Genomic DNA, 14497 nt, shown 5'->3' with positions numbered 1-14497 from the left:
TCATGGAGAGACTTCTGAGGTGCTGGCTATGTTCTGTTTTTTACCTAAATGGTGATTTTGCAGGGGTTTGATTTATGTACTTTTCTATATGTGCATTATATTTTACATTCTCTCCCATACACAAAGGATGAAAAATTGCAACAATAAACAAAAATTTTAATTGGAATTCATACAACTTACGATCATCCAGTCTATCTACTCATCTGATGCTTGAATCTCCCCACAACATTTTCTGTCCTCTGCTTGACCCCTTCTGAAGAGCTGGAGTTGCGTAGTTGTCGCTCACGAGAGCAGTAACACACCCAGGCAAATAACAGTTGAGTCTCCAAGCATTATTGTCATGTACCTGTGACTGTCCACCCTCTTCCCTCAATTCCCAACTGCCAGGTCACTGAAGACCATATTTAAAGCCCTCAAAAGGATCCTCAAACCTAACATCAAAACTTAGCACCCTCAGGACATAACTTCCTTCCCTCTGACCCTTGGGTAACATAGCTTCTTTTATTCAGCAGGGAGATATCTATTTGTTATTTGTTGTTATTATTATAAGAGCCAAGACAGCAGTGATCAGTACCAAAGCAGAAAAAGAGATACATAACATATGGGTTACCTTGGAGTATGAGTTGCTTTCTTTTTCAAATGGTCTGCTGAGTTTGGGAAGGGGAATTGGGAGAGCGGAAATGAGAGGTGAGACGGAAAGAAAACTCTACCTTCCCTGTAGCCTTATTTCATATTTTCTGACGTTACAGGATGACCTGGTGAGTTGAGTAGGTCAGAGACAAGTGTCCTGGATCTAAATGATCATCCAGTGAAGGAAAAGTCACAATATAAAGGTTTCCACTTCTCCAGTCTTCAAGGAGAGATACAGTGTATCTGGGGTGTGGGGACTAAAGTCATGATTAAATGTTAATACCTGAAATCTTTTCAAGCAAAAGGTGCCAAGTCAGCTTCAAAGTATACATGCGCCTTAAGAGGTGAATTTTTTGTTTTTAAAAAAACATAGCCTCTGCAGGAAAACTTTTCCAAAATTTTTTCACCTTTTCCTGGTGCTTCATAATCCTTAAGAGATTTTTCAGCTGGTAGGAGATTTCTGAAACAATGGGCATGATACATAAGGATAGTATGTCTTTTGTTTGTCCAGTAAATATTTGCTGAATGAATCACAATGAACAAATAAAAAAAATTATAAAAGCATAAATCACTATTATAAATTAGGTGGCTCTTTTTGATATATACAAAAGTTACCCATTTTCATGAGAATGACTTCTGAGAATTACAGGTAATAATTCTATTACAACAAAAGACAAAAAAGTAGCGTTGCCTTTCTACTCCATGCAGGCAAAAGAAAGTTGAAAAGTAAAGCCATTATCTGGATAATTCAGACAAAAAACCAACTATTGAGGGAAAGGAGGACCTTTTTTTCCTGGCCCAAATTCATTTGAGCCATCCAATAACTTGACCCACTCGAGTGGAATTTGGCATTCAAGAGGCTTGTCTTGGCTCATTTCCAGCGGGTTTTAGTTACTGAATTCTTTAAAGGACATTGTTCAAACATGGTCTCCCATGTAACTGGGTTCTAAGGCATGAGCTGCAAGAACCTTGACATCACCACGTGACGCCAGAGTATTCTTCCATTGGATCAAATTATGCAGAAAATCACTCTCATTCCAGTTTACGTTTCTGGGTTAGACAAAAGCAAAGTGGACTGCCCAAGATTTGCTCCGCAATAATTACATGCGAATACTTGAAAGCTCTGCCTGAAAAGTGTGTTAATAAATACGATCCCCGTTCCTAGATGGTGTAGATAGAAGCAAATGGGCCAAAGGTGACAGTTATTTGGCAGTTCCTCACTCAACACCCCTGCCTGCCACATTCTTGGTTCCTCTGAACGCACCTTTGATTACTGAAAGAATTGTGTTGATTTCATGAATGGTAGAAATCACGACACTTGAACTGCCCGCCATTCCAACCTTCTTTCATGACTCTAATGTGCTCCCTGAACGTTTATTTAACAACTGGGAAAAAAAAAAAAAAAAAAACCACCACAAGGATGTCTTGCAGAGAGTAACCATGTTGCAGAAATAGCAACGGTGGCCTTTTGCTTGCTTTCCTTTGCTGGCCATGCCTGAGCAAGGTTTTTTGTAAGATGACCTGGAGTTGGGCATTCTGCCCACGTGCACACCTGGCAGCTCGAATCTTCCTATCCTTGGGAACTCGGATACATGCTGAGTTCCCATTTTCTTTGACTGCAAAAGAGACAAGGACCAGCTGGTTAGTGCTGACACGGCTCGCACTACTGGCGGGAACACTACTTAAGTGTTCTGCGTTTGCTCATTATTTATCAATGGGGAGATATTTCTCCGGAGAAAAGCATGTCCTTTGTCTCCTGATGGAAAGTCCGTTCTTCCAATGGGGGATTGTCCTAGAAAGCAAAAAAATTGGTAATTCATTTCCCATGTGTGAGTCCCAAGTGTAATTCTCCATGTGTAAGTTTTCATTTTAAAGGTTCGAATTCAAATATAGGAAATGAATTGTGGCCCTAGAAATATCAGATACTTAACTTTTTCCCATAGCAATATGATTTTTAATAGCTGAATATGCCATCTCTCCTTGAACAGGCTGCTTTTATCACCAGTTTGAAGCATAGATTATTGTTGTAAGTACTATTAATTATTTGAAGATAACTTCACACTGGAAATAATTTTTAACATCCCCTGCCTCAAGGCATCAAATAATGCAATGCTGGGTTTAGTGTGTTCATGTAGGCAAAGCGCTTTCCTATGTGGCTACGTGGACCTCACATGAACCTGCAGGCTCTGGGAGATAGAAAAGTGGAAAATCAGACACTAATGAAGTGTAGCAAAGGCTCTTCTGATTTTCCAACCTTATGTGGGATAACATAAAAAATGTAATAAAGGAATTTTTTATCCCTTTACCTGAAGTTAAAAGCTCCCAAGCTCTCCTTCTTTTCCTCCTCTTCTTTTTCTTCTCTCCCTTCCCTTCTCTGTCTCCTTCTCTTCTCTTTTCTTATTCTTTTTGGTCTTGTTAGATCGAATATCAGGGTCTCTTTGCTCTTTGAATTATTCATGCTACTCCGATTAACGCTGGATTCATATTCATCCAAAGAAACTTATTTTTCCTTAAGTTTTCCAACCATGAAACTAATAGAGCATGATGGAAATGTAACTGATACTTAGCTATTGTCCTGGAAATAGATCCCATTACAATTATATGTAAGAGATATTTTAAAATAACTGTAAAACAGGAGGGATATTTATGCTCTTCTGAAGATGAATAGACTTATTTATAGGTAGAGAGACATTCCAGAAGATAAGCTAAAATTAATCATATTGCTGAAGTTTTCAAAGAGGTCAGAGTCCAAATTAAATATAGAAGGGCAAACCAGTTTCTTCCTCTTGTGTATTTTAATGAAGACTAGAGAGGCTAGAGAAATATTTATATTCTTTTATTCATATTTTCAGGATTGCCTCATGTCTCGATTTTTTTCCCAAATCTCTCATTTAAGTGAGGGTACTTCAAAGTGAATATGGGTATTCTCAACTCCTCATATCTTAAAAAAGAAAAAAAGGAAGAATTAATAGGGACTGGAAATTTGAAAACAACAGATGTACTAAAAGTGTGATTACTGCCATGAGTAAGACATACGGGGGAGTGCCACCACTTTATGTAGCCTTGGTTGAGGGCTGATTGTATCGTAGGGAAACTGGAGCCCCAGAGCCATGCTAAGACCATCTCTAGGAAATGACTGCTGATTTGCCTTGGAGTGAAAGAGATAAGCCGTTTCTCTCTAAACATAGCCCTCTAACTGCTTTGTGGTTAACAAGATGCCCTGCTAAGAACTCTGGGTAATTCATTTAAGGCTGAATATTGAACTGTGATGTGTGATGAGGGAGGAAACTGTGCTCCCAAACACTGGCTACATTACTCTGAAGGAACTGAAACGTAGAGAGGGACCAGCTCTTTGCATCCTCCACAAAGGGGCGGACACACGTGAGCTGAACTCCAGAATCCAAGGTCAGAAAGAGACTCCCAACAGTACCACATGGGGTGAAGTGACATCGCTTCCATTCTGGACCCAGAATTTTTTTTTTTTTTTTCCTTCACAGAGCTACATACTTCAGTTGTGATGCCTTAAGCAAGAAAGCAATGTCTTCAGACAGTGGCTGAGATAAGAAAGACTAGGTGAAGCTGAGTCCCAGGCACAATGGTGTGCATGTTGATATCACTGAGTTATGAACTATTTCCTTTTAATCCAGTTTCAAAAGATGACTTCCTCCATATGCAGTTAATTCCACATATAACTACAAGGAACTGCATATTTTCGAACAGTTGTGTCATCAGTATGAATGTTTAAACAATCTCTGTGGTCTTTTTCCCACAAACTGATTTAACATGTATATAAAAAGGCTTTTGGAATGAGCACTTTACATTTGCTTCTCAAACTTCAGCGTCTGTTTTTAGTAAATATTGAAGATGAAACTTCCCCCATTCATGCCTGGAGCACTGGCCAATTGCAACTGAGGAATGCAGCTCTTGGGCTTTTCATGAATAAAATTCTCTGGTTGTGAACCTAGTCTTTCTCAGGCCATGTCAACAGGACCACAACTGAATGGATGTGAGATAAAGCACTCATGGCAGTTGGTTGAACTGGCTACAGATTATTCTAATTAATATCAAAAGACAGTGGGCTCCACACAGACTTGTTCAAATCCTGACTCTGTACAGGGGGGACCATGTATCCCTGTGTGTCCATAGTGGCCCCAGTTCACTCTTAATGCTCCTGTGTAACCATTAATAGTGTCCCTTTCAAAAATGTCCCAGTTTAAGCTAGAATGTATATGATCGCTCTACTAATAGCGAAACCCATTTTAGATCTCTGTGCCCTTGCTTTTTATGGGTGCAGCAATATGTGTTGGGGCTCTGGTCCTAGAGACCCATTTTATAGGCCAAAATCATCAAAACTGATCATGAAAATAACTTAGGGTTAACTAAAACACAACTATACATGTGACATAATAAGTTATTGACAAATAAGGTATTGTTTTTCTTCCCACATACTTGTTTTGTCTTCTTTTCTCATTTCAAGTAGGAACCAGTCCTTTGTGTGCTTCCTTGCCTCAGGGATTTTTGCAGGACGGAAGGCAGACGCCCCTGAAAAGTCTGTAGTTCTTCTTGTGTTGTTGCAAAGGCCTATGGCCACTGAAGAAATAACAAGTGCTCCAGACTCTAAGGAAGAGGGATGAGGCTTTGGAGGACAGAGAGTCAGAGAGAGAAGCTCTTCATCTTAAGGAGGTAGAGGAACAAGACTGCAGGCTCTGCAGAGGAGGTGAGCAGAGGCGGCGGTGACTTAAACCTGGAGCTGGATCAGCTATGCAATTTGGGGGACTCAGTGCAAAATGAAACCATGGTGGCCCTTGTTCAAATTTCAAGATGGCCACAGCAGAGCACTAGAACAAATTCAGGGCTCTGCTGAGCATGGAGCCCTGTGAAACTACACAGTCACATGGCCATGCAGCTACCCCTGCCCAGAGGAGATGGCTTCTTGATGTGCCTAGAGGGGGGCACCCTCTGCAAAGTCCCCTAACCCCAAATGGCGCCGCCAAAATCCAGGGCCCCACTGTGGGCTCCACAGAGCAACAACAATGGTACCTTAAAAGACTGGAGAGTAGAGGCCCTTCCTCAATTGTCTTCATTCCAAGTAACCCTTCTGGGTTCTGGTGTGAGTCTCGGAAGGAGAGGGGTTCCCAACAAGGAGGACATAGCAATTCTTGCCATCTCAGAGGAAGGATGGTGCCTGAGAGTCAGAAAACTAAGCTGATTTAAAGAAAGAAAGAAATTGATATGTTTTGCACACTTCAGTTTGTGGACTAAAATTTATTCCACATATGCTTTTACAAATATTTAAGTTTATAAAACCAAATGTTTAATATAAGATCCACATTGTAAATATTCCTCTGAGAGTATTTTTCTGCATGGACTGGAATGGCTGAGCTTCTTAAAATGTAAGTCCATAAAGTGGAGGGGAAGATGCCTGCTTTCTTGGTAAACCTCCCTGAAATACCCACAGGCTTTCTTCACCACTGCAAGGATTTTTGGTCTGCATTTAAAATTCAGATTGTTTGTCTCAAACATTTTCCTTATCCATTTCATGTGCAAAAATGCTCTGAGAGTCACTGAACGGTAGGTTCTGTGGGATGAGAAGTTCCATGGTTTGGGTTCACTGATAGTATATGTGAACATCTTATTTATGACAGTAAATGTTTTTTAAAAAAGTTGTTATTCTAATAGTGTGTGATATTTGAGCAAGTTACTTAACCTGCTCTTCTTATCTGTAAAATGAGTATCATACCTACCTCTTGGGGTGCTATCAGGACTCAATCAGATGACAGAGAGAGTACCCAGCGTATATGAAATGCTAAATGGTTGCTGAGTCTTGGACATGACTCTGCCATGTTAATCACACAATGGTGACCCAGTTTTTAGTTCATGGGTTACCTCAAGCTTTTTTCCCCCTGGTTGTAAATGGGGGAACTTCTACCCATCATGAAGTTCCGGGAATTTTTTTGTTTTAACAGTAAGATAATTGTCTTCTCCCCCAAAACACAAGTTAGCACCAAACTCCTCAGATGCCCGTGGACCACAGAACAGATTTCATGCTGCTGCCAGCTACTTCTGGCCTTGGGCAGATATTGGATCATTGAGGATTAGAATCAAAAAGGACCAGAGATCATAGTCTTCAGTAGTGACTTAGAAACTCCTGGGGGCGCCCAAGGGGCTCCCCATAACATGTGGTCCCAGACACCTCCTCCCCACTTGCCAGAGCAAACTCCAACTGTATCTGTTTTACACATTGTCCATCTAAGTAAAAGGGCACAGCTAAAAAAATAAATAAATAAAAAGACCCTTTGAAAATCATGGATCTGCTCCAACCCCTGCATTTTTAGAGTTGATGAAATTTAGAACTAGAAGATTGTTTTAACCAATATCAGCCAGCTAGTTTGTGGCAGAGCCAGGACTACACTGAGGTCAGCTCCCAGTCCATGCAGTTTTCATTCTAGCAGGCTGCTTCCTGAAGAAAGATGGAGATGACACCGCAAATGTTGTAGGGTCAAGATTTACATCTTACAGATCAGATGTACCAAAACAGTAGCTTATGTATTTGTTTTCTATAACTGATTTAATCTCACTCTGAAGCTCTCATTCCTACAGATGGCAGAAATAAATTTGCTAAACAGCCTCTTTCAGGGTGAAAAAAAGGGGGGGGGCCGTATTCATGCAGTTCAACCATTGAAGTTCCCTATCAGAGACAATTCTCTACCTTCTGAGGCTCTCCCTTCTCCCTTCTTCTCAAGGTGGCATCTGGATGATGGAGAAGTTTATGGATCCTCATGGAGCAGGGGGAGGAACGTGTAACTCGCAGGTTGTCTTCCTCTGCAGGCTCCTGCTGTTCTGCAGCTGAGGTGTGAGTCCTCTCAGTCTCTGGGCATCAGATTCTCTGGGCATGTATCCTCCCTACATGTGCTATGTAAGTGTTTGCAGCTGGTGTAATTTGCGGTCTGCTCTCTCCGCATGGGCAATCTATGGTGATAGCTCTCAGGGAGCTAGGCCATCTCTCCCTGGGAAAATTCTAACCAGGGTACCAGTGCCATGGGAAGGCCATCTTCAGAAAGGAACTGACTGCAGTTCAGGGAAGCTCCTCTTTATCAGCCACCTAAACAACTGAAAATTAACTGGAGTTTTGAATACCTTCTTCTCATAACGTTTTTTTGAAGTAAAAAAAATTAAAAGCAGACACATAATTACTTTAAAACCTTGGTCTTCTTGTTAAAGACAGCAGAGTAAAAACACTTATGCCATTCCTCTTCCTAAAAGTCCAATGAAAACAATACATGGAACAAAAATAGAAGGAAAAAATCTCCGTATCACGAATGAAGCAAGGAAACAGCTACAATCCCAAACCACAAACTATGAAGAACACCTGCTAAATACTGGGGGCATAGGTGGAGCTAAGGGAGGCCCTTAATGCTGACAAATGCCTCCTTGGATCTCAAACAGGATCTATATTTCTCTAAAATTAAGTGAGGGAGCCCTAAAAAGTCAAGCCAATGATCCTTTGCTTAGAGAGGGGAGGTTGAAAGATATGAATGAGACGTGGGAGAAATGGGGACTGTCCTTAAGAGATACTGAGTTTTAGAGGCTACAAATTTTTCACTTATTTGTACTTTTCTGAGTTTTTGGACAAATTTTTATGAGTACTATTTACCAAAACAATAGCCATTCTAACAATAAGTAAAAGCTAAAATCAAAACAACAACAACCCTTTTAACTGTGTGTAAGAGGGTTAAAGGATAATTAACAGCTACCTCAGAATTCTTCTTAGGGAGGAATAGTCTTTATTATAATTTCTTAATAGGTTATTGAGTGTAAAAAGATAAATCAGACCCAGAGTCTGGAAGAAGAGGGGAGAATAGAGTGAAGGCTGAATTGTTCTGCGTTCCAATATGGGCACAATTAGTAGGGTGAGATGATTACTCTTGAGAGGTAGGCAGGAAGAGAAGGATCGAGGGACCGAAGAAACAATAGGAGGGGAGGGGGGAAGGTAGTGTTAGAACCTGAGTTAGCAGAAATGGCCAAGTCTCTCTAGCCTTGAGAATTCTGAGGTTTTTAAGTTATTTGCATTACTTTGAAAAAGACCTTGGCTTCCCTCTGCCTTCTGCTACACCCACAAAGATCTTGGTTTTGACTGATTGATCGATTGATTTGATTGATTTGGTTGGTTGGTTGGTTGAGTAGGTATTAAGGGAACCAAAGGGATGAGACAGCACTTCTGGGTTGGAGATGATCGGCAGAAGTATGAGCTCTGATTCGGAGCTCATTAGGGAAGCCACAACCTCCTCTCACCTCCACCTCCAGCCCATCCACTGCCTAATCCAAACTCCTTCCCCACACCTGCAAAGGGGTTTGAGCCACTTTCATTTGCACCTTAACTGTCCTCTGGATTAACTATGCCGTAGATTTGGGTTGAGAAGGAGAAGGATGGGGCCACTTTGATAGAGCCAAAGTAGGAGGGCATGATAAGGAGCAGTGAAGAGGGGCAAACAGAACAGAGAGATCAACATGGTTTCTGTTCACAGGTGACCATTCCCCATCTTGAATGGCCACCTGTATCCTATCTACACACCCACCCTAATTCTCTCTAGACCACTTCCCTTCTCCCAGTTCATCAACCACATGTTCAAAAAGAAAAACATCCAACAGATGAGAAAGAGGATAACACAATGATTCTTACTAGTATCTGGAGCCCCTTTAAGACCTCAGTCCTTGCTAATATAGCTGAATAATATTTTGAGTCCAGAACACGTTTCTTCTCATTCTAGGGTCTTCCTTCTTCAGAATAATCTTCTGTTTTAAATAGTAAGGACTTTAGAAAACACTTAGTTTTTAAACTGTTATTTACTGAAAGCCCAAACCTCAAAGATGAGTCATTTCCCAACACACTCATTATACAGCAGTGGAGAAGAGACAGGATAACCAAGATTTATAAACTTTCAGGTTAAAAAGTAGAAGACTAAGAAACACTCAGCAGTCATTAAGCAATAGCAAATAACAAATCCAGCTGAATAGAGACAGCAATGACTCCCAGTCCACTTACTTGGTTGGTGATTCTAGAAACTGCCCTCTGGGGTAATCTCCTTGTAAATTATCCCATATGAATTCATCCTGGGTAAGTAATAAAGAACATAGCTTTAGCGGGGGATATACAGATTTCATAGACTTCTTCCTGCTGGTGTGCACCTAGAGGCCTGAGACTTTTTTTCAGGATAAAATCATAGGTGTTCACCAGGCAGACTTGAGGCATCTTTGACAATGTGGTTTCCTAAAAATCTCAGTTGGCTTCTCTTCTCCTTGCTTCCTGTCAACGGCAAGTTCATGTAGACAATGGCCAAAGATCCTGTGTGAACAGCCTTTAAACCCGAAGATTTCCTCCTGTTCCTTCTGACATTAGTTATCTGTCCTTTCCTAGTCCTTCCTCAATGCCCACTTCTTCGAAACAATTTGAAGTCATAGCTTCTTATGGTGAGACATCCACTGAACTTGAAGTTTTCCAGTGGGTCTGAACAAGATGTCTTACAAAGAGCTGTTAATTAATGGGAGAAAAGCATGGGGTCTCACTAGCTAAGGTGACTACTTTGAAGTCATGGTTTCTAACTACTTCTTTGGGGGACAAAGAAGCAGTTGTCTTTGTCAGCCTTTCAAAGCTCCACACCATGGGGCTTCCCTCTAGCTTAGGTTGTGGCCACAGTTAGAGGGTCCCTACAGAATTGGCTACTTTTAGTACTTGGTGCATAACAAAAGACACCTTGCCTCCTTTGCTGAACTGCGCCCCCCATCCCCAAGCCCAATTCCACATTTTCGAGTCTGATAGATCCTAGATTTACCCTGCTTTCATGGACCAATTTTTAAAATTAGTTTCTTTTCTCTTCCTTTATTTCCTTCTTTTTTCAGTTGCAAACTAGAGAATCCATCCACACTGGTTTAGGCGGCATTTATTAAGAGTTATTCATAGCGCCGTGACTCAGCGGGAGGTCTGGAGAAAAAGAAGCGCAAGGCTAGGCTCCTAGGCACACAGAAATGACCCGATGTGGACGCTGCTGCCACCACTGCTCTTTGCCACCACGTTCGCCTGCAACGTGGAGCGCAGTGGTCAGAACCCAGTCTGTTTCCTCGGGTCGCCGACATCCAAACCAGAGTTTCACGTGGATGTGCTTGATTGGTGGACCTTAGGTCACATGCCTGCTCCCTAGCTGCGTGAGATGCTGGGAATTTCCTCCCTGGGAAAGTAAGACTAACAATGTGGGAAACTATGAACATGTAGAGCAGGGGGTTAATAGAATGACAGGTACCTGCTAAAGAAGATTTTTTTCTAATGAGCAATTTGCTCCTAAGAGCCCCTGAAAGATTCAGGCCTTAGAGACATGACATACTATAGAAAGTGAGGGTGGAGCAGGGAGCTAAAACATGATTTGGTTGAAGACCTGTGGAAGGTAGACCTCTAGGTTCCCTCATCCACACCCATGCAGCCAGGCATTTATACTTCTGCTTGTCCCTTCCTCCCTCCTCTCCCCTTAGAGGACTAGAAGTTTCTTCTCTGTTGAAGTTCCAGACTGGGGATACCAGGCCTAGAGGAGCTCAGGGGCAAGGTGCTGGCCTGAAAACAAGAGATTAAGTTAAATTCTCTTTGCTAAGTGTGGGAATAACCTACTTTCAAAACCCCAAGTGATGCTTTCAACCATCTCCAACTATACCCCAGCAGCAGGCATTCTAGGAAACTCCACTCTGGTCCCAGGCATCTTTGTTGGGCTGGGAAAGGAGAATGGAGGGGGTTGTGATGAACATCTGCTTCCAGGCTCAGAACATGTTTGGGAAGATGTTCTCGTTCTCTTCTTTTCTCTTTTCTTCTCCCCAGAATCTATTGTTTGCTACTCCTGCTATTTCATTCCTCAGCATCTTATCAGGCTCCCAAGAATGTCCTGGACAAGTCAAGGAACAGGGCGAGCCTTATTCATTTCTAGTTTAAGAAATGACTGAGATGGTGTCTGAGTTATATCTGGTTCTGTTTCTACCACGGGTGAACTGGACATCGTAGAAAGACACAGCTAGATGATCAAGCACAGTATCTTTTTTTAAAATTAATTTTTATTGGAGTATGGTTGCTTTACAATGTTGTGTTAGTTTCTACTGTACAGCAAAATGAATCAGCCATATATGTACACATATCTCCTCCCCTTTGGACTTCCCATTCAGGTCACTACAGTACATTGAGTAGAGTTCTCATTCGTTATCTATTTTATACACAGTATCAGTAATGTATATGCAAGCACACTATCTAATAGCTAAAACAATCACATTTTTATTCGTAACTAAAATTTAGAATCTTATGGTGGAGAAAAGATGGCTTTCCCAGGTTCAAGTGCCCAGGAGCCTGACGCCACATGCCATCTGCTGGTGTTAAGCTGTATCGCTCGGCAGTGACTCCAGAGGGAACAAAGGGAACTCTGCTCTCCTTGGGAGGGGGAGGCTCCCACGGGCCCTCTGCTACAGGTTTTAGACCTGAACAAGTCCAGACCACGACCTTGAGAGGAATGAGGAAAATAAGGACTATTTTATTTTGGCATGTATCTCAAAATTGTCATCATTCACATAAAGTTCATAACCACAAAGACATTCCTACTTATTTTCTCAGGTGTTATGAAGCTTTGACATGGGAAGAAAATATCACTTCTAGAGGCATAAATTAGGCTGATTCAGAGTGCCCTGATGTATACAACAATCCTCCTCTCAAAGAACATGGCATCTTCTTAAGGAACCCTGTCTCAGACCCTGTACCAGCCCAAGTGTACGCAATCTTGTGTCCTACCCGATGATTTTCCCTGGGCTCCAATCCTTGTTCACTGCCGGGGCGGGGGAGTTCAACAGCTGCCAGATAGCAGATAACACAACTCACACCCTTTTCCATAGAAAATATCACTAAATAGCCTTAATTAATGGGTGCCAATTTTACTTTCTTCCCTCTTCCTTGTATTAAATTGCCTTTGTTCAAGGTTAGTTTATTTGAGCAACAAGGACTTGGCCATCTCACGGTGTGCATGGTATGGAGGCCCCTGGAATGACCTTGTATGGTGACAGGTTTACTCTCAGGGTTTACTCCCCACCTTTTATGAACCAAAACACACACACACACACACACACACACGTTTCCCTCACAGGGCACACATTCTTTTTTTTTTTTTTTTTTCGGTACGCGGGCCTCTCGCTGTTGTGGGCTCTCCCGTTGCGGAGCACAGGCTCCACGGCCACGGCTCACGGGCCCAGCCGCTCCGCGGCATGTGGGATCTTCCCAGACCGGGGCACGAACCTGTGTCCCCTGCATCGGCAGGCGGACTCTCAACCACTGCGCCACCAGGGAAGCCCACACATTCATATCTGAGGCAACAATCCAGTCAAATGAGTGGCAGAAAAATAACACCGTTATCCTTACATATTAAAAATATTCTTAAGTCCAACCATGGTTTGCAAGTTGTAGCACCAAATATTCTATAGATGCAAAAAAAAAAAAGTAAATATAGTATTGTCATAGACCCTGTGATTCCAGATGCCAAGCCCATCAGCCTAGAAGTGGAAGAGATTTCTGAGTCGTGCTCAGCCAGGGCACTTTGACAGCACACATTCACCGGCGGGTATCAAACTAAAATATCCAATGGATCCTTTCCCTTACATTTTGCACAGTGAATACAATGAGCTGTTAATTGATGAAGCAGTTGGCTTGGCACCTGCCCTGACTGTTTCCTGCAAGGATAGACAGGTCTAGAAAACACGACCAGGAGGATTGGGAGTTAGCGGAGAGGGCGGTGGGGGGCAGGTGGTAATATAGGGGTCTTTTCTAATCCCCCACAAGTCATTGGGGGAAACTTCGACTGGCCAGCATCTTTGTTCCGCTCTGAATCTATGGTCACCCTAATGGCCAAGGTGCAGATTCCAAATTCTTGGGTCAGGTTTTACATTTTGGCCTCCAGGTACAGACAGAAATTGGTAGGTGGGGTGGAGAGGTATTGGAACAAGTCTGGATATCCTGAAAGCTGAGTTCTAGACCCGGGGTTGCCTGCAGTTAGCTGAGACCTTCACAAGTCGATTTATCTTCCCAAGCTTCCATTTTCTCATATTCCAATTCCTACTCTTACTTTCTTGTCGCTCCCCCCGCCCACCCGTTTCCCCTTTACGAACTGGGGAAGGGGATGGAGAGCAGTAGCAGTTCTGCGAGCCCCCTCCTCAGGGTGCTAGAGGAGTGAGCTCAAGTTCCATGCGGCAACTTTGGAATACACAAGCCTGGTCCTCCCCACCCCTGCATTCTGGCCGGCCCTTCATTTGTCCTCTCCTTTCTCACTCTTTTCCTTTTTCCCTCCCTTGTTTTCTTGCCTGTCCCTCTCTGTCCCCATTGGTAACCTCCTTTTCCTGGTATCTAATCAATCCTCCAATTCTGTTGCACTTCACTGGCCTAAGAGGCTATGTTCCCCTGGCTGTGTGTTATTTCTTTTCTTTTTTTTTGGCCGTGCCACACAGCTTGTGGAATCTTAGTTCCCCGACCAGGGATTGAACCCGGGCTCTCGGCAATGAAAGCACAGAGTCTTAACCACTGGACCGCCAAGGAATTCCATATGTGTTACTTCTTTTAAAAAATATTGTATGTATGGGTAGCTGGACTCACTGCAGAAATTTTGTAAGATGTAGAAAAGCACATAATCATAATAACGATGATGATGAGGAGAAGGACAGCTAAGGTTCATGAGAGCTTGCTGATTGCCGGGCACTGTTGAAAGCACTTCACGGGTATTCATTCATTCAACACCCCAAGAACCCTACGAGATAGGTACCGTTATTGTCCCCTTTTGGCAGGAAAGGAAACCGAGGCACAGAGAAG

General features: G+C 42.5%; 1 long non-coding RNA gene across 3 annotated transcripts in view; it reads left to right on the top strand.

The window, feature by feature from the left end:
* The window catches only part of LOC117203956 (uncharacterized), a 132985-nt gene that overhangs the window by 103744 nt on the left and 14744 nt on the right, over window positions 1-14497 (top strand). The window contains exons 4-6 of one of the 3 annotated variants that reach the window (XR_007469985.1): window positions 5111-5347; window positions 7374-7481; window positions 11489-12972. This is a non-coding gene — a long non-coding RNA (uncharacterized LOC117203956). Of the gene's footprint in view, window positions 1-5107; window positions 5348-7373; window positions 7482-11488; window positions 12973-14497 lie in introns of those variants that run through there. The other 2 variants (XR_004486936.2, XR_007469984.1) reach the window with 2 other exon arrangements.

Source organism: Orcinus orca, chromosome 11, assembly GCF_937001465.1.
Source record: "Orcinus orca chromosome 11, mOrcOrc1.1, whole genome shotgun sequence".
Classification (NCBI taxonomy): Eukaryota; Metazoa; Chordata; class Mammalia; order Artiodactyla; family Delphinidae; genus Orcinus; species Orcinus orca.
Note: the sequence above shows the minus strand (reverse complement) of the source record. Positions and strands in the feature narration are given on the sequence as shown.